At 34.0% G+C, this 23,206-nt stretch overlaps 1 protein-coding gene across 15 annotated transcripts in view; it reads left to right on the top strand.

Moving 5' to 3' along the window:
• Window positions 1–23,206, top strand: part of LOC143233936 (uncharacterized) — a 108,475-nt gene that overhangs the window by 20,064 nt on the left and 65,205 nt on the right. For 12 of the 15 annotated variants that reach the window (XR_013018415.1, XR_013018417.1, XR_013018420.1 and 9 more), the window contains exon 2: window positions 6,940–7,020. The exons of the other annotated variants lie outside the window; for them this stretch is intronic. The gene's annotated coding sequence lies outside the window, so the exon portion shown is untranslated. The remainder of the gene's footprint in view (window positions 1–6,939; window positions 7,021–23,206) is intronic. 15 annotated transcript variants of the gene reach the window in all.

Below are 23,206 nucleotides of genomic sequence, written 5' to 3'. Positions count from 1 at the left end.
GATACACAAAGAGACTGTGTCACAGCAACAGGATATGTTTGCCACTGACTTATCCTTGGCAAAGCTTGAGCTTCTTGTGATGTAGCCACTTCAAGAAAGAACTCTGTCTAAGTTCCAACTATTACTCCAAGTTTTTTTTTTCTTTTGTGTTTTACTTGAAGATACAATTTCTAACCTAGTTATCAAAGGAAATGTCTTTGTTACCCGTGTGGTGTTTCATTGGTCCATTTAGTAGTATCTCAAATAAAATATCTACGAAGATATCCTTGTGATCTGCTGAAGTCATTGTCTTCTCATGCAACTGACGTAAATTTTTTTATAAGTGGCCAAGTACTCTTTCAAGATTTTAAACTCAGCCAAATGGGTACCTCGCTTTTCCACCACTCAAAATATAAGTGCAACTTGGCCACAACTGCATTCTAAGTTTAAGGTTGCTCCACCTCCAAATGACTCAATTTAGTCAGTTGTTAGACAATCAACATACTTGAAATTCCTTAAATGTTTGTCAAGTCATTTGCCTAATCTCACTTAAAGTGGTCTATGGTGATAGAATTAATCTTCCACTCACAATGGTTTTACCAATACCAGAGTGAAAATCTTAAACGTTGTTGGTAAAGTATAAAAGGTATTTTCAAGGTCTCTTCCAAAGTTCAATAGGGCATTAGATTTCTGACCCTTAACTGCAGAATGGTTGGTTGCTATGGGCATGATGTATGTACACTGGATCTGCATTATTACAAACTTTATATAGTCCATGATTAAAACTGTAGAACAGCCCCAGTCATAGAAAGGCTTATAACTGTCCCATGGGTCCACCTCCTTGCCAGATTGTACTTGACGTATTCTTTTTGTTAGTGGACATCATCTACCAGCAGAAACTGTAGATCTTCTTAAATGTTCTCATATATTCTCATCTTTTACAATCTCAGGCTCAATAGACCTCAACTCATTATGATTATTCTAAGTTGTCTATATTTTATGTGTACTGAGATCGACCCTCAAGGGAAAGCTTATTTGGGCAAATCAGATATTAGATCTCTCTTCTCTTCCAGAGTCTACAAGTGTAACAAAAATACAGTCATAGAATTTTTTATCACTGGTGAAAGCCTGATATTCAGCAAAGGACTTATCCAAGACCTAACTGTCTTTCTGGCAGCCATATTTCTGAGGATACAGGCTCTTTCTTGTGATTATACTTTTCTATTTGTGTAACTCGATATTTATTCATTTGATGATTTTCTGACTTATATCAAAGAACAATCGAGAATAGCAAGGTGACGTACAATCATTAAGAAAATCTAATAACATATTGTGGCTATACCACCTAAATATTTTCTTTGCGATGTTCCTAAACAAACCTTTCAAGTCAATAATGGAGTTAACAGAATTTTTTCAGAGAGTAAATTGCAGAGTAAATCTAAATTCTGAATGTGACTAAGTTCATGGACAAACAAATTGAGCATCATTTAATAAAGTAAAAGTCAATTTTATTTATGCAAAACAATCCAAAGGATGGTGAACAAGAAGGATGAAAGACATTTCCTTTACTGGAAATATAGATTCAAATGACTAAAAAACATTTGCTTGTAAAAATAGAAAAACAAAAACACTATTCACCTCACTGACTTGTTAACTTGAGAACTTAATGAAGAACTTTTGGGTTCACTCTTATGTGAACTTCAGAACATAATGAAGAACTAATGACTCACTCATTCGTTAACTTGAGAGCTTAATGAACAACTATTCACCTCACTCACATGTTAACTTGATAACTTAATGAAGAACTATTGACCTCACTCACATGTTAACTTGAGAACTTAATGAAGAACTGTTGACTTCACTGACATGTTATCTTGAGAACTTAATAAAAACTATTGACTTCACTCACTTGTTAACTTGAGAACTTAATGAAGAACTAGAATTGTCACTAAAACTCTTACTTAACTCGCTATTTGGGCCATTATTTGTTCCAATCTAAAATAACAACATTAGATACAAATATCTATATTGCTATCATTCTTAGGGTACATGAATGATACATGTCATCGATCGTTATTCCGATATAAAAATAAGGAATGTTATATACACAAGTGTTAGATAACTTGCTAATGGAAAAGGCTACTATATGTTATACCATAGGAAATGACCCAGAACAATAGGTGGTAAAGTGAAAGGATCGTAGCCACATGTTAACTTGAGAACCTAATGGACAACTATTGACTTTACATACTTGTTAACTTGAGAATTTAATGAAGAACTATGGACTTTATTCACATGTTAACTTGAGAACTGTATGAAGAACTATCTACTGTCTTCAGTCACATGTTAACTTGAGAACTGTATGAAGAACTAACTATTGACTTCACTCACAGGTTAACTTCAGAACTGAATGAAGAACTATTGACTTCACTCACAGGTTAACTTGAGAACTTAATGAAGAACTGTTGACTCACTCACACGTTAACTTGAGAACGTAATAAAGAACTATTGACTTCACTCACATGTTAACTTGAGAACTTAATAAATAACTATTAACTTTACTCACTTGTTAACTAGAGAACGTAATGAAGAATTATTAACTTCACTCACTTATTAACTTGAAAACTTAATAAAGAACTATTTGCTTCTCTCACATGTTAACTGGAGAAATTAATGGAGACCTAGAATTGTCACTAAAGCTCTTACTTAATTTGTTATGTCCCCGCTAGTACAGCGGCATGTCTTCGGATTTACGACGCTAAAATGAGGAGTTCGATTCCCCGCGGTGGGCTCAGCAGATATCCCATTGTGGTTTTACCATAAGAAAACACACAAGTAACTTACTATGAAGACCATTATTTGATCCAAACTAAAATAACAACATTATACACAAGTATATGTAATGCTATCATTTTTACGGTAAATGAGTAATAGACATCATTGACGGTTCTTCCGATATAAAAATAAGGAATATTATATACTCAAGCTGTTACTTAACTTGCTAACGGTAAAGGCTACTATATGTTATACCCTAGGAAATGACCCAGAACAATAGGTAGTAAAGTGAAAGGATCGTAGCTATATTTGTTGACTAACATTTTACTTTTTTGAACTACATAGACAACTAGAAACATATATATGTGAAATTTCCGAATAATTCAGGTGAATTTCAAATTTTCATTGTGTTACCCAAAGTGGAAATGAAATACTAGACATTGGCATTTTTAATATATCTCCAGTTCATCAATTTACTAGTACAGCTGTTGTGTATGTTTTTGCAAATATCTGAAATAAACAGACATTTTGTAAATAGAACCCCTTAGTAAAATTTATTGTGTTCACTTATTCTAAGGCCCGGCATGACCATGCGCGTTAAGGCGTGCGACTCGTAATCTGAGGGTCGCGGGTTCGCATCCCCGTCGCGCCAAACATGCTCGCCCTTTCAGCCGTGGGGGCGTTATAATGTGACGGTCAATCCCGCTATTCGTTGGTAAAAGAGTAGCCTAAGAGTTGGCGGTGGGTGGTGATGACTAGCTGCCTTCCTTCTAGTCTTACACTGCTAAATTAGGGACGGCTAGCACAGATAGCCCTCGAGTAGCTTTGTGCGAAATTCAAAAACAAACAATTACTTATTCTATCGTTCTTTTTCCCCCATTATACTCACGATGTTAAGCGTAACCAACTTACTCTTTATTGAATGGTTAATATTTTATTTTAATAGACCTTGCAGGAAACAATGCTAATTTTATGGTTTTAAACAATGCTTTAAAATGATCGATTACAATTACTTTAGTAATTTTTTTTCATCTTTAAATATTTATTCAACTTTATTATATAAATGTGTATAAAAGTAACTCATTGATATATCAGTTACAAACTCTGAAGATTATTTACCCAATCTCATAGAATTTTATAATACTGTAGAAAAGTGTTAGAAAAAGAGATTATTTTGCCACTCCTTCCATTTTGTGGGGTCAATTCTTTCATGTCATTACAGAATGTAGATTTCAACACTATGGTAATGATTCATTGATCCCTGTTGACAAATGAATGAGTCAGGGTAAAAATGCTTATCATTCTTTAGAATTCCCATAAACTTGTACAAAGGGCATGTCATAAGAGTTCTCCTTGAATGAACATACTGATCAACTTTAGGGCCCATTGTCAAGCAGTGTCTTAACTATATGAATAGAATCTAGCATATGGTACAGGTATACACTAGAAGAAATAAATTTAATATCACCCCAGAAATAAACCTTAATTAAAACAGTGTTTAACACAGTATATTAAGTTTGTTGTTATGCCACGGCCCAAAACATTTAGAAAATTGCCAGTAAAGCAGACAATCTGTATGAAAGCTTTACATGATGCTGGTTGGACTCTTCGAGAAATTGCTGCAGACGTGAACTGTTCCCCAAACATTGTCATGTACACCCTAAATCGTGAGATACAGACAGATATATTTGAAAGTAGGAAAGGAAAAGGCAGAATACTTAAACTCAATGATACTGATGTTAAGTATCTTTGTTTATGCAGTATTCTGGATAAAAAGAAGACTGCCACTGATATTACGCATGAGATAAACGACCATGTACCAAATGACAGAAAAGAATCCAGATCTACAGTATCAAAAATACTCAACTAGAATGTTATATTTGGTTGTGTAGTAGTTAAAAAATCTTTACTTTGATCTCTTGTCAAAAGACTGAAATTTGCCACAAAGTACAAAAACTGGACTGTTGATGATTGGAAAAGAGTGTTATGATGAATGAGTCCAAGTGTGAAATACTTGCAACATCTGAACCTGATTTTATATAACGTACTTCTTGTGTTTATCAAAACAAATTCATTTAATGCTTTGCAACGTAGCAATAATACCATAGAGAATACGTATCCAGTGGCACAATTTATTATTCGGTAACGCTGCGAAAGTGATTTTTTGATTTTAAAAATTAGGTAATTAACTTTTCCAAACAATATTTATTAATGCTAATCAAGTTTATTTGGAAAAAGTGAAACTTTCAAGTACAGGCCAGAATTATGCTTTGAAAAACTGATAATTTCAGAATATTAGGACAATTTTGTTCGATACTTACATGTTATTCATCACTAAAGTATTTCTTATCAATGCTAGCCTCTTTGCTTCTGCTAGAATAATGATATGTTTGCTGATTTAGTGATTTTGCGCTGTTGTTTATCAACCAAGTGTCAGTTTCAAACTGAACACAAACTCAACATTTGCTACTAAACAGTGTAAGCGTCATTGGTCATGCTACTTGAACTGCACGTGCACCATCATATAGTTCGACTCTTAGTCAAGATTGACGTGAGGTGGCTTTAACCTTGGAGCTAGCGTGCTCATACTGTGAATCACAAGATGCATGGTTTGTTGTCCCTTTCGGCAAAAACGCACTCTGCACTTTGAACTCTTGAAGGTCTATGTTATATAACACTGATTCTCAACTCTCACTGTGTGGTTAGCCCAATAGTAATGGTGAATGCTGTTGATTAACTAACAACCTTCCCTCTAAAACAACAGCTAAGAATTATTTACGACTATGTGCAGGTGGTCCTTAGATATCTTTGTGCGCAATTCTGAAACAAACAAACAAGGATGATATACCATAAGTATGTCAGATCTCGAAACCGAGTGTAGATGGATAGAAAATACACAAGTATATAAATATATTTGTGTGCATATATATTTACCTGTGTAACGTCGTTTTGTTCTTTCTAATCCATATTTCTGGGAAAACATGCTATTCCCAGCAAGTCAGTGACCACGCAATAAGTCACGAAAATCGTTAACATATTCAGGGTTGTTAGACAAGGTAACCATGTACGGAAATTTAATACTATGAATTTCACTCAATAAGCTGTCATCTCTCTACGTGCTGTGATCAGCAGGTGGTAACCAGAAAGCATTGTTCTATTAAAACGGAAAGATTAATTAAATAGATATCGTATTGTCTTAGTATGTGAGTGATAGCAATTCGTTCTATGAGTTGTACACTGCCCTAAGTGTATGGTCAGTCCAAATATTATGTGATACATATGATTTATAAAATCAGAGAGTAAAGGTTAAAATGATTTCCGTATTTTAAAGTTGCTTTCACATGATGCTACTGATACGAACAAAACTCTGAACCAGTTGTGTCAATGATCTTAATTAATTCTCAAATTTATTACTGTTTTCTTTTTTTTTTTTTGTGCTAACTTGGTCACCTATATAAAATGTCCAACAGAGGCCGAGAACTTTTAACAACTATGAGAAACTAATGATGTAACAATGCTCACTTAAGGCAACGAGAAAAATACACAAGGTTCGAGTAATGTGGCGTAAACTTAGAACAACTGAATTATAGACACAACGTATAACTCTTACCGATTTACGTAACGAAATAAATCATTACTAATTAACATTTGATACTTTTTTAATTTTTGTTTGTTTGAAGTTAAGCACAAAACTGTACAATAGGCTGGCTGTGCTTTGTCTACCATGGGTATCGGAACCCGGTTTCGAGTGTTTTAGTCGATTGACATACTGCTGTCTTACTGGGGTCGCTGTTAAATATAAAAGTGAAAAAAATCATCTGTTTTGCACTTTTGTAGAACTGAACTCTAAGGCTGCAGTTACAGTTGATAATAATTAGGTGTTTTCTATCTTCAGGACAAGAGACCCTTAATTTAAACACGTAAATTCGCAATTTAAATTCAAACACGTGTGAAATAAAAATAAATTGTATAGAACCTAAATTATGAAACAATATCAGATTTTACATCTTTAAAATCGGTTATTAAGAAATGTACTTATGAATGAAAGAAGCTATATTTTTTTCACTGAAAAGGTTATAAATAGTTTAAAACTAAAATCTTTTAAAAAAAATATAACTGTAACTTCAGTTGTTTTTCATGACCATGAATGATAAGAAATACATCTTTTCCTTCCCAAACAATTAGCCCATTAGTGGAACAGCGGCATGTCTACGGACTTACAACGCTAGAAAAATGGTTTTGATACCTATGGTGGGCAGAGCACAGGTAAGTAGTCCATTATTAGCTTTATGTTTAACTTCAGTGTAAGCGTCATTGCTCATACTACTTGAACTGCACGTGCACCATCATATAGTTAAATTTCAATTTATTTTTAACCTAGAGTCAAGTTCATTGTTGTCAACAGCTCAATATTTGAGGTCCTACATTGTATACAAATAAGATTAATATGATAAGTATGTCTCTTCTAATGAATTAGTCACGCTTTATAAGAACATTTTTTCCAGGTTCTAGAATTACTTGCTTCGTTATTGAATATTATCATTCTAATCACCAAGATTACACAGTATTGTTTGGTAATGTAGTTTCCATTGTAATATTTTTCTGGGAAAAGACGATGAGGCCAAACGTAGGCAGCTCGTTTTAATAATCTGTCCATAGTAACTTCAATGAAACGAAAATTCGTCACAGTTACTTTGGGGTTTTTTTGCAAATTGGTTTGCTGTGGCTACAGTTTCTTTTATCATCGGTTTCGAGATGTGGCTAGAATTTGTAGGCCTTTGATGACAAATCCTATTATACTATCTTGTAACTTTAGGAGGAGATATTCCTAGCTTCATTACAGACGTTTTGCATCGTAAGGTTCTCTTTAGTAACCAAAGTCCTCAGTTTGCCGGTGTTTTTGTGTTTAGGAGCTATTGATCGCTTAAGCACTTTGCTGTTCAAAGTTTTCCACTTCTGTGGAGAATAATTACAGCTTTTAATTTTATAATTACTCCGTTTATTTCTGTTAGGGAAGTGTGAATTCATATATTCATCCAGGCACAGGTTGATCCATTGCTTTGTGAAGTGGGTTGGAATTCCCGTGAACCAAATATATAGATGCTGGACATGTCGTTTATGGCAACATAATATTGTATTAATATATAATAATACAATGAAAGAATATTTACGACTTTGTAGTAAGTGATACACCTTCACTTTCTTATCAACTAAAACAGTCTAAACAGTCTACTCAGTGTTGCAAAACTTAATTATAGGCAAGAAATTACATAATGGATATTTTTAACAAAGTTTCATACTTTGCAACTCTCTGACAGTAATGTATTGACTTATTGAGATAAGATAGCAGTAAAAAAAAATAAAATTTAAGAGGACAGTGGTCAGTTGAACCCATAGATAGAAGTGCATAAATAGATGTAAATTAAGAAGATCGGTTTTTACACCTAAAACAACTTGACTAATCACACTTTTACAACAATAAGTGATAACAAATTGGAACTAAATTCAAATGCTGTAGTCTTGCCTGCGAACAATGAGACTGGCTGTTTCTTGGGTCATGTTGGAAAAATACAGTAATACCCCATGTCAAATTGAACTGAATTTAAATGCATGATAAATTTGCAAGACAAAAATATGGGTTAGAAATCTTATGCATTTTATAGCAACAAATTTAATTAGTTGAGAGTATAAAAAATGGAGCGTTTATTACCTAAGAAACTATTGCTAACATATTACCATTACATAACAATAAAGAAAATCGGTCTAGATTGTTTAAAAATACAGTTAATTGGATTCAAGTCAGAATCAACTGTGTTTTTAATTCTTTTTGTTTGTTTGTTTGTTTGTTTGTTTGTTTTGGAATTTCGCACAAAGCTACTCGAGGGCTATCTGTGCTAGCCGTCCCTAATTTAGCAGTGTAAGACTAGAGGGAAGGCAGCTAGTCATCACCACCCACCGCCAACTCTTGGGCTACTCTTTTACCAACGAATAGTGGGATTGACTGTCACATTATAACGCCCCCACGGCTGAAAGGGCGAGCATGTTTGGCGCGATGGGGATGCGAATCCGCGACTCTCAGATTACGAGTCGCACGCCTTAACGCGCTTGGCCATGCCGGGCCCTGAAGTACAAGTGAAAAATCACTGAACCTTTTAGTTTACTACACAGTATTGGTTTGAATGTTTTAGAGAATTTTGAAAAACAAAATTCAAGTAAAACTACTTATTATTATATGAAAATTGAAGGCAAATTGATGTATGAAGCAAAAACATTTCATGCATATCGTTTATATTTTATGAAATATACAGAAACATATTAGAAAGAACTTGCAGCAAGTAGTTTTGTCATTCTGATGAGAACAGCACTCATCCCCAAAGTAAAATATGAAATACACTTGTGGCTATCAGCAGTGACAAAATTAAAGGGGGTGCAGAATGGACTGGTGAGAATTGTAACAGGAGAAGTTAAACTAATAACCTGTCACACTCTACATTTTCAGCTTGGTTGGAGCAGCGTTATTAAAAGGCAGGATTTTAATTAGCCAAACATTGTTCAGAGCAACTACAACTATATTTCACCTATCACGTTAGCAACTGTAAGAGAGGGCAGCCGAAGCAGTAACACAGAGACTAGTTGTTTGTAATTAAGCAAAAGTTGTACAAAGAGCTATCTGTGCTATGCCCACTACATACCGCTGAACTAATTGGGGACAATACAGAAATTAAATTCATCAAGCTGTAGATAATTGAGACCAAGAAAACCAAATAATTATATCCATTGAAAAACATCAAGAAAATAGAGAGGGTCCAGAGAGATGGTGTTATGTTAAACACACTGAAGACTGGTAGCAGGGTGATGAGAGAAAGGTTTACGAGTCCAAACCAACAACGATCATAGGATTAGATGACTTAGTCTGGACATATATGTCATTAGGAGGAAGACTTGTGTGGAGAGATGTATATCCAGCGTTTGTAGCGTTAGCGGTCAAAATTGAGCGACCCAGTTCACTTAGAGCAAAATATGAAGCATGTGACAACGCACTTGTTTGGTTTACCAGAAACAATGAAGATAATGACAGGAACCTAACAAACCTCTAAACCCCATTGCATGTTTGGAGAGAGGTTTTGTCCAAATAATAGGGGCTAAATCTTTGTATTTCAAGCTAATGTGGCATATCATTAAACAAAATAACTAGCTGGTAAAGTGTAAATGTTGTGAGATCTCCCAGTGATGTCGCAATAAAGTAGTTTTCACAACGAATGAATAGGAAAAGGTGGAATAGAGATAACGTTAATCAACTAGAAGAATGGAGGAAATAAATGTCGCAGTATGGAGTGGAGCGAGAGTAAAAGTACTAAAGTCGAATTGCATTGGCATCATTACTTTAAGAACCTTAATTGGAGAGCCAGTGTCAAGCGTCTAAATTCTTAAGGTATAATTTTAGCTGATGTGAGAATATGAAAATAATCTTATTTTCGTTAAATACTTGGTTTTAAAATAATAATACAAAATAACCGATAAAAATACATTAAAAAAATCAAAGTTGATGTAGCTGTCCGGTTGCTTTTTTGTGGTCGAAGGTTCGGAGCTGGGATTGGCGACACGATACCTAAGTTGCGTAATAACAAATGCGCTGCAAAGGTATTTCATGATAGGAAGAACAAGCGACTAAGTCTTGACCGATGTTTATCTCCTTTAACCGTTATATACATAAACAGAAACAGAATATAATGTAATATTATTTTTATACCGGTGTTGTAAAATCAAATGAATATTTCAGCTGCTTACGTTATTTGATGGATTATAAATTTTCATACGCAATATGAAGGAAAGAAGTACATAAAAAAGTGGTATTTATCTGTTTGCTAACAATGTGGATGAGCAGAGAAATCTTGTGGCAATAATTTTCAAAGAGGTATAAATCGAATTACTTGAAAAATAAGTAGTGACAAAGAAAAATATGCGGATGATAGTTTATACCACGTAACTTTATACATATATAAATGTGTAAATTATAGAATTTATTCTATATTGTTAAGTTTCGGACTTTACATCTCGATTGTACAAATAAATAAAACGTTGCACTTTTTGTTTTTAAATCACATCTTATCAGCGTTGTTAAAGTTATTTCTGTTTTCTGGAAGGTGTAGATCAAACCATCCACCTCTCTCTTATAACACATCTGAATCTAGGGTACATTATTTTTGTCTTAAAAATCTTTTTAATTATATGATAAACATTAAAAGGAAGTGAAGAAATATATTCCAGTACTTTAAATGTACAAGAGCCATGTAAGAAATGGACAGCTACTGTATGTTTCGTTTAAGTTCTCTTTGACCAAAGTAAAAGTGCTACGATTTTGATGCTACAACCGAATAACAGTCGCACACTTTTTCAGATTACCAACCTTGTATTACTGATATAGAAAAAAGAGTAACAAAAGCCATACTGAAATAGAAAGAGGAGAAATAAAAGCCATACTGAAATAGAAAGAAGAGAAATAAAAGGCATATTGAAATAGAAAGAAGAGAAATAAGAGACATTCTGAAACATGAAAAAGAGAAATAAAGGCCATATTGAAATAGAAAGAAGAGAAATAAAAGACATGCTGAATTAGGAGGAAGAAAAATAAAAGACATACTGAATTAGAAGAGAATGAAAGTCATACTGTATTAGAAAGAAGAGAAATAAAAGACATAGTGATATAAAAAGAACAGCAATAAAAGTCATACTGAAATACAAAGAAGAGAAATAAAACCAGTAAAATAGAAAGAAGAAAAAAAAGCCATACTGAAATAGAAAGAAGTCATTCTGAATTAGCAATAAGAGGAATAAAAGTCATACTGAAATAGAAGGAAGAGAAATTAAAGATATACTGAAATATAAAGAAGAGAAGTAACAGCTGTGTTGATCTGCAAGAAAAGTGATCCAGGTATATAGTATAATATGGTTTTTTAAAATCTGTGCCAAGTTCGAGCCTCCCTCTATGAAATTTATAATTTACAAAGTTCAACTTCTGAAATTTCGACCTTTTCGGATTATTAATTTTCAACGTACAATTGTTTAAAATATAATGATATCATTTAGCTACAGATATATTACACATGCCAGGTATATATCATGTAATCACAAATATGTTGAAGCATGCGTATGAAATATGTGTGCATTGTGTATCTGCAACGTCTAGCTAAAGGTATGATAATATTTAGTCGTTTCCTGATAAAGTGATAATTGAGATCAAAAGAGATTTATACCTGCTAACAGCTTAGATTAATCAACTCGCCTGTCCTTTCTTCATGCTTTCATTGCAGTACTGGGCCCAGTATGGCCAGGTGGGTTAAGGCGTTCGACTCGTAATCTGAGGGTCGCGGGTTCGAATTCCGGTCGCACCAAAACATGCTCGCCCTTTCAGCCGTGGGGGCGTTATAATGTTACGGTCATTTCCACTATTCGTTTGTAAAAGAGTAGCCCAAGAGTTGGCGGTGGGTGGTGATGACTAACTGCCTTCCCTCTAGTCTTACACTACTAAATTAGGGACGGCTAGCACAAATAGCCCTCGAGTAGCTTTGTGCGAAATTTAAAAAAAACAAAAAACATTGCAATATTATTGATGACGAAATCTGGTATTCTTTGGCTGTCTTTGTTGATTTTTTAATATAAAGAATCTGCTTATTGTATATTGAAAGTTTCCAGTTTAAGTATTTTGAAAATATGTTGTGTCGTGCTTTTGTTTCTTTGAGTGAAATAAGTTATTCTGTTAGCTGTCGATTAACTTGCGAAGGACATCAATACCATCCAGTATAATTTGTCACAACTGTTACCTACCCACTTATGTCTCTTAAACTGGAGTTCAGCACCGGATTCTGTATGTCATCTTGGTATGGAAGAGATTTAACCTCGACATATACTTAAGTCAGGGTTCAGCACCGAATCCTGTATGCCATCATGGTATCGGAGGGATTCATTCTTGATATATATTAAAATGTAAAAACATATCAGTTTTTAATCCTTTTGCTATTAGAAGTGTGTTTGTCTGTTATGTGAAGCTTGGTTCGCCATGTATGTACAATTAAATGATATCTCTTTGAAAGCCTAAATTATAACACAGTACCAGCGAACACTGCTCACTGTATTTATTTGGTATTAACAGCAGGGTGAAAAATTATCATCAAATTATTAATGAAACAATATAAGACGAGAGTATGATGATAACAAATGTTCAATGTGTTGAAAAATCATGAATTACAGTAACGACACAGAGTAATTGCTGTATTACAATAGATGTGTTAGTTAACATCTTTAGTAAAGGTTAAAAGATGTCTCTTTGATTTCTACAACGCTAAAATTAGGGGTTCGATTCCCTTCGGTGGGCTGAGCAGATAGCCTTTGTGGCTTTGCTAAAAAGAAAACACACAAACACACACTCTTTGATTTGATAACCCCAATCATGTTATCCGCAAAAATAACAAAAGTAATTCAAGATTTAGCTTGAGACATTGGAGTGGATGCTCATTGTTTATGTAAAATAAGCAAGATGTATGATTCTTTGGTTTACGTAAGATTGTTTGGTTTTGAACATCGCGATAGCCGTCCCTAATTTTGCAGTGTAAGACTAGAGAGAATGCAGCTAGTTATCACCACCTACCGCCAATTCTTGGGCTACTCTTTTACCAATTAATAGTGGTATTGACAGTCACTTTATAACGCTCTCATGGCTCGCATGGGCGCGCATGTCTGGTGTTACGGGAATTTGAACCTGCGATCCTTAGTTTGTGAGTCGAGCGCCCCTAACCACCTGGCCGTGCCAGGCCAGACGTAAGATATGCAAAAATTGAAAATAATAGTATATGTGTGTTTTGTGACTTATGTATTAATGAGGATCGTGTAACCAAAAACATCAAGGACAAACACGCAATTTGCTGTATAAATGGCTAATAAATGTATTTATAAAATCAGGTAAGGTCGAATCCATCTATATTTCTCAGGTTAGTTGCCCCTGCAATAAAGTTTTCGTTAAAATTATTTCAGTATTAAATTCACAAGTGGAATGATTCCCATGATTGAACCAAGAACCAAGATAAAATGAGATTTTGAAAACACGAAAGCTCAGTGACGTGGCAAAAAGAATTATAGGAAGGTGTAGCTACACAACTCAAAATGTTAAATTATCACGATTTTTGACAGCAACTGATAAAACGGAAAAAGGTGTTTGAAATTCGATAACATGTTAGTTTCGGTTGATTCTATTAGCAAGAAGTTTGAAGGTGATCTAAAAGAAGTACATTTAAATATTTTAAGGGTATTTCAAAGGACTCATGAGTGAAAGCAAAGTAGAATATATTATAATAAGTCAACTGTACTACTGCTATTAACATACTGCTGAAGAGGCCTTATATTCTTCTTTCCCCTTCTTTAAAGGTTTCTTTTTTGACGCACACAAAATATTCAGTTTTTCAGATGCCAGTGCATTTTATATTTCTTTCGTGCTCCGTATTGATATAGTACTAATTATTAAACTGTCTATTTTGTTGTTATTTTTATGTAAGGGTCTTGGTTTTTTAAATGACTTACCACCAGGTGACATTAAGGCAATATCATATGTAAAACGTTATGGGAAGATATATAGTAATAAGACCAAATTGTCTAGATATACAGTTTATGGAAATAGAAGTAACGAAATAAATGTCTTTTTTTTATCTATAGATTTCAGTTGCCATTTTCTAACAATGAAATTATTCGTTATTTACAATTTATTGTTTTTACCATCAATTTTCAAAAACAACAACAATTATACATGTGGCATACTGTTACCAGTGTTTTATTGTACAATAAGTTTGTTTTTGAATTTCGCACAAAGTTACAAGAGGGCTATCTGCGCTAGCCGTCCCTAATTTAGCAATGTAAGACTAGAAGGGAGGCAGCTAGTTATCGCTACCCACCATCAACTCTTGGGCTGCTCTTTTACTAACGAATGGTATATTGGATTGATCATCACAATATAACGTCCCCATGGCTGAAATGGCGAGCATGTTTGATGTGACGGGGATTCGAACTCGCAACCCTAACCACCTTACCATACTGAGCCTAGTCTATATATTGAAGGGTGTTTATCGAAATATTAGTAAATAAAAACTAATACACTGCTGGCTAAAATCTTAAGGCCAATGAACATAAAGAAAAAGTATGCATTTTGCGTTGTTAGACTCAACCACTTATTTGAGTGGAGCTTCGAAAGATGAAAATAAGAAAAAAATAAAATAAAAATAAAAAACTTTTTAGCATTTAATAGGGAAAATGTGAACACTATGAAATTAACCTAAATACTAGCTGGTCAAAAGTTTAAGACCATAACAAAAAGATGTTCTTAACAGGGTAGGAAATGCCCAACAAGAGGCCTCAGTAGTGATTTGCTTGGCCATCATTGCGAATAACTTCAAACATTCGTTTTGGCATGGTCGATACAAGCGTTTGCAGAAGGCTGGCTGGAATGTTACTCCAAGTGGTGAAGATGGGTTCACGAAGATCATGCACTGTTTGGATTTGACGTCCATTTCAATAGACTTCCCTTGCCATCCACCCCCAAACATTTTCAATGGGGTTCAGTTCGGGCGAACACGTTGGATTCTCCGTGAAGAAGTGCTTTGTCCTGCGGGCATTGTGGATTGCAGCGTTGTCCTTGTGAAAGATCCAGTCATTTCTATACAAGCAAGGGCCTTCAGCCAATAAGGATTATCTCTCCAACATGCCAATGTAGCCAGCTGCTGTTTGATGCCCCTGTATAACCTGAAGCCCTATTGTTCCATGGAAGGAGAATGCACCCCAGATCATGATGCAACCTCTTCCACTGTGTCGTGCAGAAAATGTCTCCGGTAGAATATCCTTATCGTGCCAGTAACGTTGGAAACTACCTGGACCATCCAGGTTAAATTTTTTCTCATCAGAGAACAAAACCTTCATCCACTTTTCTACGTCCCATGTTTGGTGCTTTTTAGCAAAGTTTAACCGAGCTGTTTCGTGGTGTGGAAGGAGGCATGGCCTTTTAAGACGGTTACGGTTTTTTAAAGCCTTTCTCTCTTAGATGCCGTCTTATTATTCTTGAGCTGCATTCTGCATGAGGACCTTAGTCTGGTTCGACGATCTGCTGATGTCTTGCCGGACAACCCGTCGAATCCTCCTGCTCAACGCCGGCGAAATTTTCTTGGGCCGACCACTTGAAATTCTCGTTCCGTATCCCTCAGGGTCTTTTAAGAAATTTGCAATGGCAGTTTAACTACGCCCAATCTCACCAGCAATGGCACGTTGAGAAAGACCTTGCTTTTGCAGCTCGACAATTCTGCCACGTTCAAACTCTGTCAACTTTTTAACCTTTGCCATGTTTTTATCTAATGTAACACAGAAGATGTCAGTGGGAGATGTTAACAACGCTAATGCTTGAACACAAATTATTAAATTTCGTTACGTGTTTACCGAGTAACGCTTCGTTTCAGTATGGTCTTAAACTTTTGACCAGCTAGTATTTATGCTAATTTCATGGTGTTCACATTTTCCTATTAAATGCTAAAAAAGTTTTTTATTTTTATTTTCCCTTTTCTTATTGTCATCTTTCGAAGCTCTACTCAAATAAATGGTTGAGTCTAACAATGCAAAATGCATATTTATTCTTTATGTTCATTGGCCTTAAGGTTTTGGCCAGCAGTGTATATTATCTCTTCTTAAACTCATCAAAATATAACAAGTCTATTTCTGATACTTATTACACCTTTGTTTACACACATCAACAACGGTGTTGAATTTGTTACCTTTGATCGCTCATCATGTCATTGTGTATTTTTTTATGTAATAACAAAGCTGCGCCACCATGTACAAGACATTACACGTAGCAATAGTAATAATACAATTTATTGGATATAAAAAAAAGCATAATATATTTTGTTTTGCTCTTTTCATAACAACACGTGTGAATCTTATTACAACGTAATTAACCTCTGTACTTATTACAGAAGTATCAGGTCGTTAACGGAGAAAAGATTTTTATCTACGTACTTTCGAAGCACATCTCGAGTTGTTTGTAAGTTGGCTTAAATTACAGAGATATCCATGGAGGGAAAGTTAAGCATGTTGTGAAGATAAAATTGCAAATAGAAAAATGTGTACACACAAACTTTGTGAGAAGATAAAGCTTCTGTCAAAACACTTATGGGAAAGTTAAGTCTATTTAGTGTAAATACATGCCCTAAAACGCACGAAAAACAAATACGAAAACCCTATCATAGAGATAATTGTTGTAAAGAGAAACTAAAAGTAAAAAAAAGGTTAAACCAATTATACCAACACTTTATAAAGTGAAAGCGAAACCAACTATAAGGACACTTTCTTGTGAAAGATACACCTGGCGATGATACATTTATTGTGAACAGACCTCCTGGGAGACACAGGTACATTTTAGAGGAATATTCTGAGTAGATAGATAAATATAGTGCAGAGAAACTTCCTGAAAAAATGAACAGGTTGTAAAAAACGTTCTTTGGGGGATAAACCAACCGTAGAGAAACCTTGTGGGAAACATAGGTAAGTTTCAGAAGAATATTCTGAGTAGATATATAAATACACTGTAGAAAATGGGCAGATTGGAGAGAAACGTTCTTCAAGAGAAAACCTGTTGTAGAGAGACTTCCAGTTAAAGTTTAACAAAGTGTGGACATGAATCTTGGGAATAATAAGTCCATTAACGAGAGACTACACTTTGAGAATACCACAACCACTGAATAAATATTTCTTGAAAAGTAATCATTATTCGAATAGAAAAAGCCGATGAAGTCCCGGACTAGGGCTTGAACTCCAGACCTTTGGCTAATAGGGTCAATGCTGTATCCATCTCAGCTGTCGAAAAGTGTGAGCCGTCCCTGTCTCTCTTCACTCACTGGACCAAACTATAAGATACTACACTCACATATTTATCAACTTTATTAATCTGTTTAATTCATAACATGAAATAAAGAACATAAACTTCCTAAAAATCGTTATTGTAATTGAAAAAGCTTAAAAGTATAAATAAACTCCTTGGCTAGTAAGCCCATGTATTATCCAAATGCTTACTGATGAAAACAAAGCATTCTCTTTTCCTATTAGTTTCCCGACCCATTTATTGTATGTAATCATTTTTAGGTAGTTTTAGTCAATATAGATTTATGCACAATTGCATAAGGAACAGCAGGATAATCTTTCGTTCTTTCCGATTAATGCACGTTCTGATAAGTATTTCAATCATAAAAATCTATTAATGACCACTAGATCAGTGATATTTGTGGTGCTTGCATTCGTTCTTATCATACTGAAAAAAAAATGTGTTAGACTGTTACATATCTTCTGTAAGAGTAATATTTATATGTTATGAAGCTGGTAGGCCCAATGCATAAATAGTTAGTTCCTTAGGTTACCAAATTATGTCGTTTGTAGTTTATATATATATTTCATGTGCAATTATAAGCGTTTCTAATATTTTGTGTTTTGAAAACAGCCGAGAGATTTATCAGGTATTGTATTTAGAATATTAATTCTTAATCAAAGTAAGCTACTTACTTAGAATGAAACTAAAAATGAATCTGGCAATTAGTATAACTAATTAAATATACTTTTTTTACGTTCTTCTTTATAAAGTTTGATGCGGTCAAGAGGTATAGTGTTGATTGTTTTGTGTTTTGAAAACGGCCGAGTGGTTTAGCAGTTCTTGCTATGACGCTAAAATGTTTTTACAAAAGAAGACTTATCTCCAATAGTAACGTAGAAAGGTTCAATGAAACAAGTTAGTAATGTTTGTTGTTACATGTTTTAAATCGCTGATTCTAATTCCACGTGAGAAACTCTTTAGATTAATGAACTGAAGACTTGATTTGTTTTTATGTTCTGTGTGTTTTGAAACACGTTTGCATAATGTTACTTATTCGTTATATCTATATATGTTTGTGCAAGCGAAATGTATGTAATGGATCCATCTGAACAATAACTATAACATTTAGATTGCAGACCCGTTCCATAGGTTACAACATAAAATTAATTTCTGTTCAGTTGTGTTAGATTTGACATATCTAATCTTAACGTGTGAATGAATTATTTTTCAGTTACATTAAAAATGTTTGGAAACACTGTTTTTTCGATATAGGTTAAACACTTAACCCTAAAACTAGCGTTTTTAGAATTTGCTAAAACCATATTATAGTTGAATTTTGTTACATTGTGTGCAATAAACGACAATATTAAAGCGTCAAATATCGTTCGTTTAGCGCAAACAGTGAGTAATAAAACGCAGAAAAACACACACAATATTAATATTTTTTTTTTATAACACGAATCTCTTTTACTTGTTTTCACTTATGAATGTTTGGTTCGCTTCTTATTATTGTATTTAACAGCTAGCCTTTTTAGTCCTGTGTCGTGCTGTAAATATGAAAAACCATCATTTGCGTTTCACTGTCGCAAAATCTCGCTCCGCACTTTGGGGAGGGATGTGTTATAAAAGAGTAAGAGCCAAACCTCATTACTTAGTCTGACAAGAACAGTGAAGTGGTTTTGACTCTAGTTTGTATCTTCAAAACTAGGAATGGCTAGAGGAGATAACCTTAGAGTAGCTTTGCAAGAAATCTAACAAACAAACTGAAGCATACGTGTTTGGATATATTTGAACTGCAACTGAACATAGGGTTTTAAAGACTTTTATTTATTTTAAAACTTTTATCAAGAGCTTTAGAATGCCGATATTAGCAAACATGTGAACTAATACAACTTAAACTCTATTTGATTATAGATAAATTGTACTTTTCGTTATCGAATAGTTGTGTTCACAGACCAGAATTGAAGCTACCCAAACCAAAAACGAATGGTGCACGTGCACATCATACACGACTGTTTATTAAACAAATTATTCCATTTTCTGGGCTAAAATTCTCGTGGTTGCAAAAGCAAGAAAAACATGAAATTTTCCTTTAAAGTACGACAATGTTCCAGATAGTCTCCACCAGAGGGAGAATGAGTTGATCGTTAAAACGTGGGACAGGAAAAGTAATCGGTTTGCTGAAGTAACAGAAAAAAGCGGTCTAAATAGTACAAAATCTCTGACCATCTTGGGAATTCCACCCCCCATCCCACCACCAATCACCCATCATTGAACTTTTGGGATATTTTTAATCACCCTACCCGGGGCTGATCAAAAATGGATGTGATTTATGGCCAGCGTCTTGTTGATTCTCTGTAGGAGTGTAGAAATGTATCGACTGATCGAGTTTTTTTTATCGAATTCAAACAATTTATATGAAACGCGCGCACAGTCGTCCATTTTAGAACAACAGAAATCACGGTTCAAGTACGATGTTTGGGTGACTAAGTGTAAATGTTGTTGTTTAGAATTTGAAAAAAAAAAAAAATGGATGGTTGAGAACACCATGTGTAGGCCAAAAGGACTTACAGTACTATAAAAGCACTACAGTAGATCGATATATAACGGGTTTTATTCACAGGTTGTCAAGTGAACTTCATTAATTAGAAATAAATAAGTCAGTCCTAACAGCAAACTGACAAATAATATTACTACTAGCGAGATTTATAAACAAAGGCAAACCAAACTGAAGGAAGATGTGTCATAAAATAATTACTTTAATGCATGCATACCTCGTCTATAATGTAATGTCCAAAACAAACTGTAATGGAACTGTAATGTAACATAAAAGAAACAGTTATTACTGTATAACTAATTCTGGGGTTCTAACTGTAGAATTACGTCTAGAACAACTATGCTGATAAAAGTATTCAACTTCAAAATTTTTGTATTTTTTCTTTTACAATAAAGATATCTTTAATCCCACTTGCCGCTTTTAATATTAACAATTAGTGAACTTGTGAATATGCCATTCTGGATAAATACATATATTTATCTATTTCAAAGAATGTGTTCCTAAGTGTAAATTAATAAATAAGCATCTTTTATTTGCCATCTGTGATGTTTTTATATTTAGGGACACATATTGTCTATCCAAGTAATCTTTAATAGCTTTATGTGTAATATTAAACAGAAGTAAACGCCTTTATTTACCAAGTTTTTTTAGAAAACCAGTAAGTTTACTATTTATCTTATAAGAACTACGGATTAGGTTTTTAATTCAATTAATCTTATGTAAATCCAAACTAAAGCCATTGTAGTTGAAAGGTAAGTCTGTAAAAATACTTTTTATGATACGTCTCGTTGTTATTTTCATATCTAACAAATGGTAGTTTCAGTTCTTTTTCGTGTAAATCTTATGTTTTTGTATTTACTGTTTCAATAATCCAAATGTCTTTTGACGTATTCTTTCTGTTTGAGTATAAACTACACAGCTTTTGTAATAAATAGGTTTGAATGTTTCTGACCACTCGGCTATCGAACATTTTCATATAACATAGAAACAGGTTAGCTGATATTGATGCTAATCCAGATAATTTAATGACTCTGTATATGTTTATTAATAACGATGTATTTGTTTTGTAACTAAGTCTAATAACTTTCTAAACAAACTATGTCTATCTTTATTAATAACGGAATGTTTGTTTTGTAGCTAAGTCTAATAACTTTCAGTAGAAAATATATTTTGGTTTTTATTATTATAAACGTGATTAACAACTAAATCGAGTTAGGTTAGAACAAATATAAACTATTTGAAGATGAAGTAAAAATTTTAAAACTTACCAAATAACCTATATACCTCAAACTTTCAGGTGGTAACCCAAGTTATAAGCTATTTCTTATCACTTCATTTCAAGTGTACGTCGAAAGGTTAAAGAAGGGCAACGTATAAGGAAATCACAATTAGGACCTCAAGTTAAACCACTTCTTTAATTTCTTATTTATTATTTCTAGTCTTTTGATATTTGTTTGTTTGTTTTTTGAATTTCTCGCAAAGCTACTCGAGGGCTATCTGCGCTAGCCGTCCCTAATTTAGCAGTGTAAGACTAGAGGGAAGGCAGCTAGTCATCACTACCCACCACCAATACTTGGGCTACTCTTTTACCAACGAATAGTGGGATTGACCGTACATTATAATGCCCCCACGACTGAAAAGGCGAGCATGTTTGATGCGACGGGGATGCGAATCCGCGACCCTCATATTACGAGTCGCACGCCTTAACCCACCTGGCCATGCCAGGCCTCTTTTGATATTTTGTATTATGATTAAATTCATTAAAATATGTACGCTTTACCCTTTTAACTCTTTCTTACAAAATCAAAACTGTCATTATACTGTTTATTAACTAATCGTGACTGTTTCCGTATTTCATAATTCAGTTATTGAATTTTAATGTGGGTGTGTTGTTTTGATCGTTTGATATATGAAATAGCTACTCCAAACAAAGGAAATATTAGTACAGCTTTTTCTGTTTGAAATGTTTCTAAAAATTCCAAATGTAATAGTGTTATGTAATATTTATATTTATATTAATATATTTTCTTTTTAGAACGTATCTTGGAGTACCTATTTTGTAAAATTCCAGTTATAGGTTTCTTTTAAGAAATCTAAGAGGAATTATAAATTTCACCATTGACTTAATAGTCCACCAAAATTTTTCTTGCACGCTACAAATATGTAGCATTAACACGCCGGCTATCTACTATGTCCACCGCATTGAATCGAACCCGCTTATTGTCGTGTTGTAAATACTTAAACTTACCGCTTTCCCACCGGAAAAACTTAGAATTAAAGGCTTCTGAAATATGATAAAATACCGTGCAACTGTTTATCGACAGAATTTATGTGGAGAGTACAGTTTGGATTTTTACACATGCCTTTCTCCTTCCATTTACAGTATGCTCCCCTCTAGTACAGCGGTAAGCCTACGTATTTACAACACTAAGATCAGGGGTTCGATTCCCTTCGATGGGCTCAGCAGATACCCTCATGTGGCTGTGCTATAAGAAACACACACACACTTCCAATGATGGAGTCCTTTTGCAGTTCGTTTCTCAGTGCGGATTCCCTAATTTTAAAACGTAGGGAACAAACCTGTACTGTGTTGCTTTATTTAATGGTATTTAGTAATTTAGTTATTTCAGCTTTATTCAGTTATTGACTCTTATTATTATTACTACGTATAATTGTTTTACATCAACATCACACAATGTAAATAAGAGAGGACTGGGCTTTAAATACACAAATACACTATAACAAAAAGGCTAAAGCTGAGCCTAACTGCAACAACCCGCTATATAACTAAACAAAGTTAGCAAGTTAAATGTTTTATTCGCACAATAACTCGATGTTATTAAAAATTTAAAGAAGAATACGAAAAAATTTCAAGAGCTCAACTTTACTGTTTTAGTGTAATATCATTTGATCATTTATAGCATATTGTTAACCTTAAAATGATCTTATAAGATCGAAACGTTGTTCTGTACTTTATTCTAATTAAAGTTTTCAAACCCATACCAACC

This window comes from Tachypleus tridentatus, chromosome 12 (genome assembly GCF_004210375.1).
Source record: "Tachypleus tridentatus isolate NWPU-2018 chromosome 12, ASM421037v1, whole genome shotgun sequence".
Classification (NCBI taxonomy): domain Eukaryota; kingdom Metazoa; phylum Arthropoda; class Merostomata; order Xiphosura; family Limulidae; genus Tachypleus; species Tachypleus tridentatus.
Note: the sequence above shows the minus strand (reverse complement) of the source record. Positions and strands in the feature narration are given on the sequence as shown.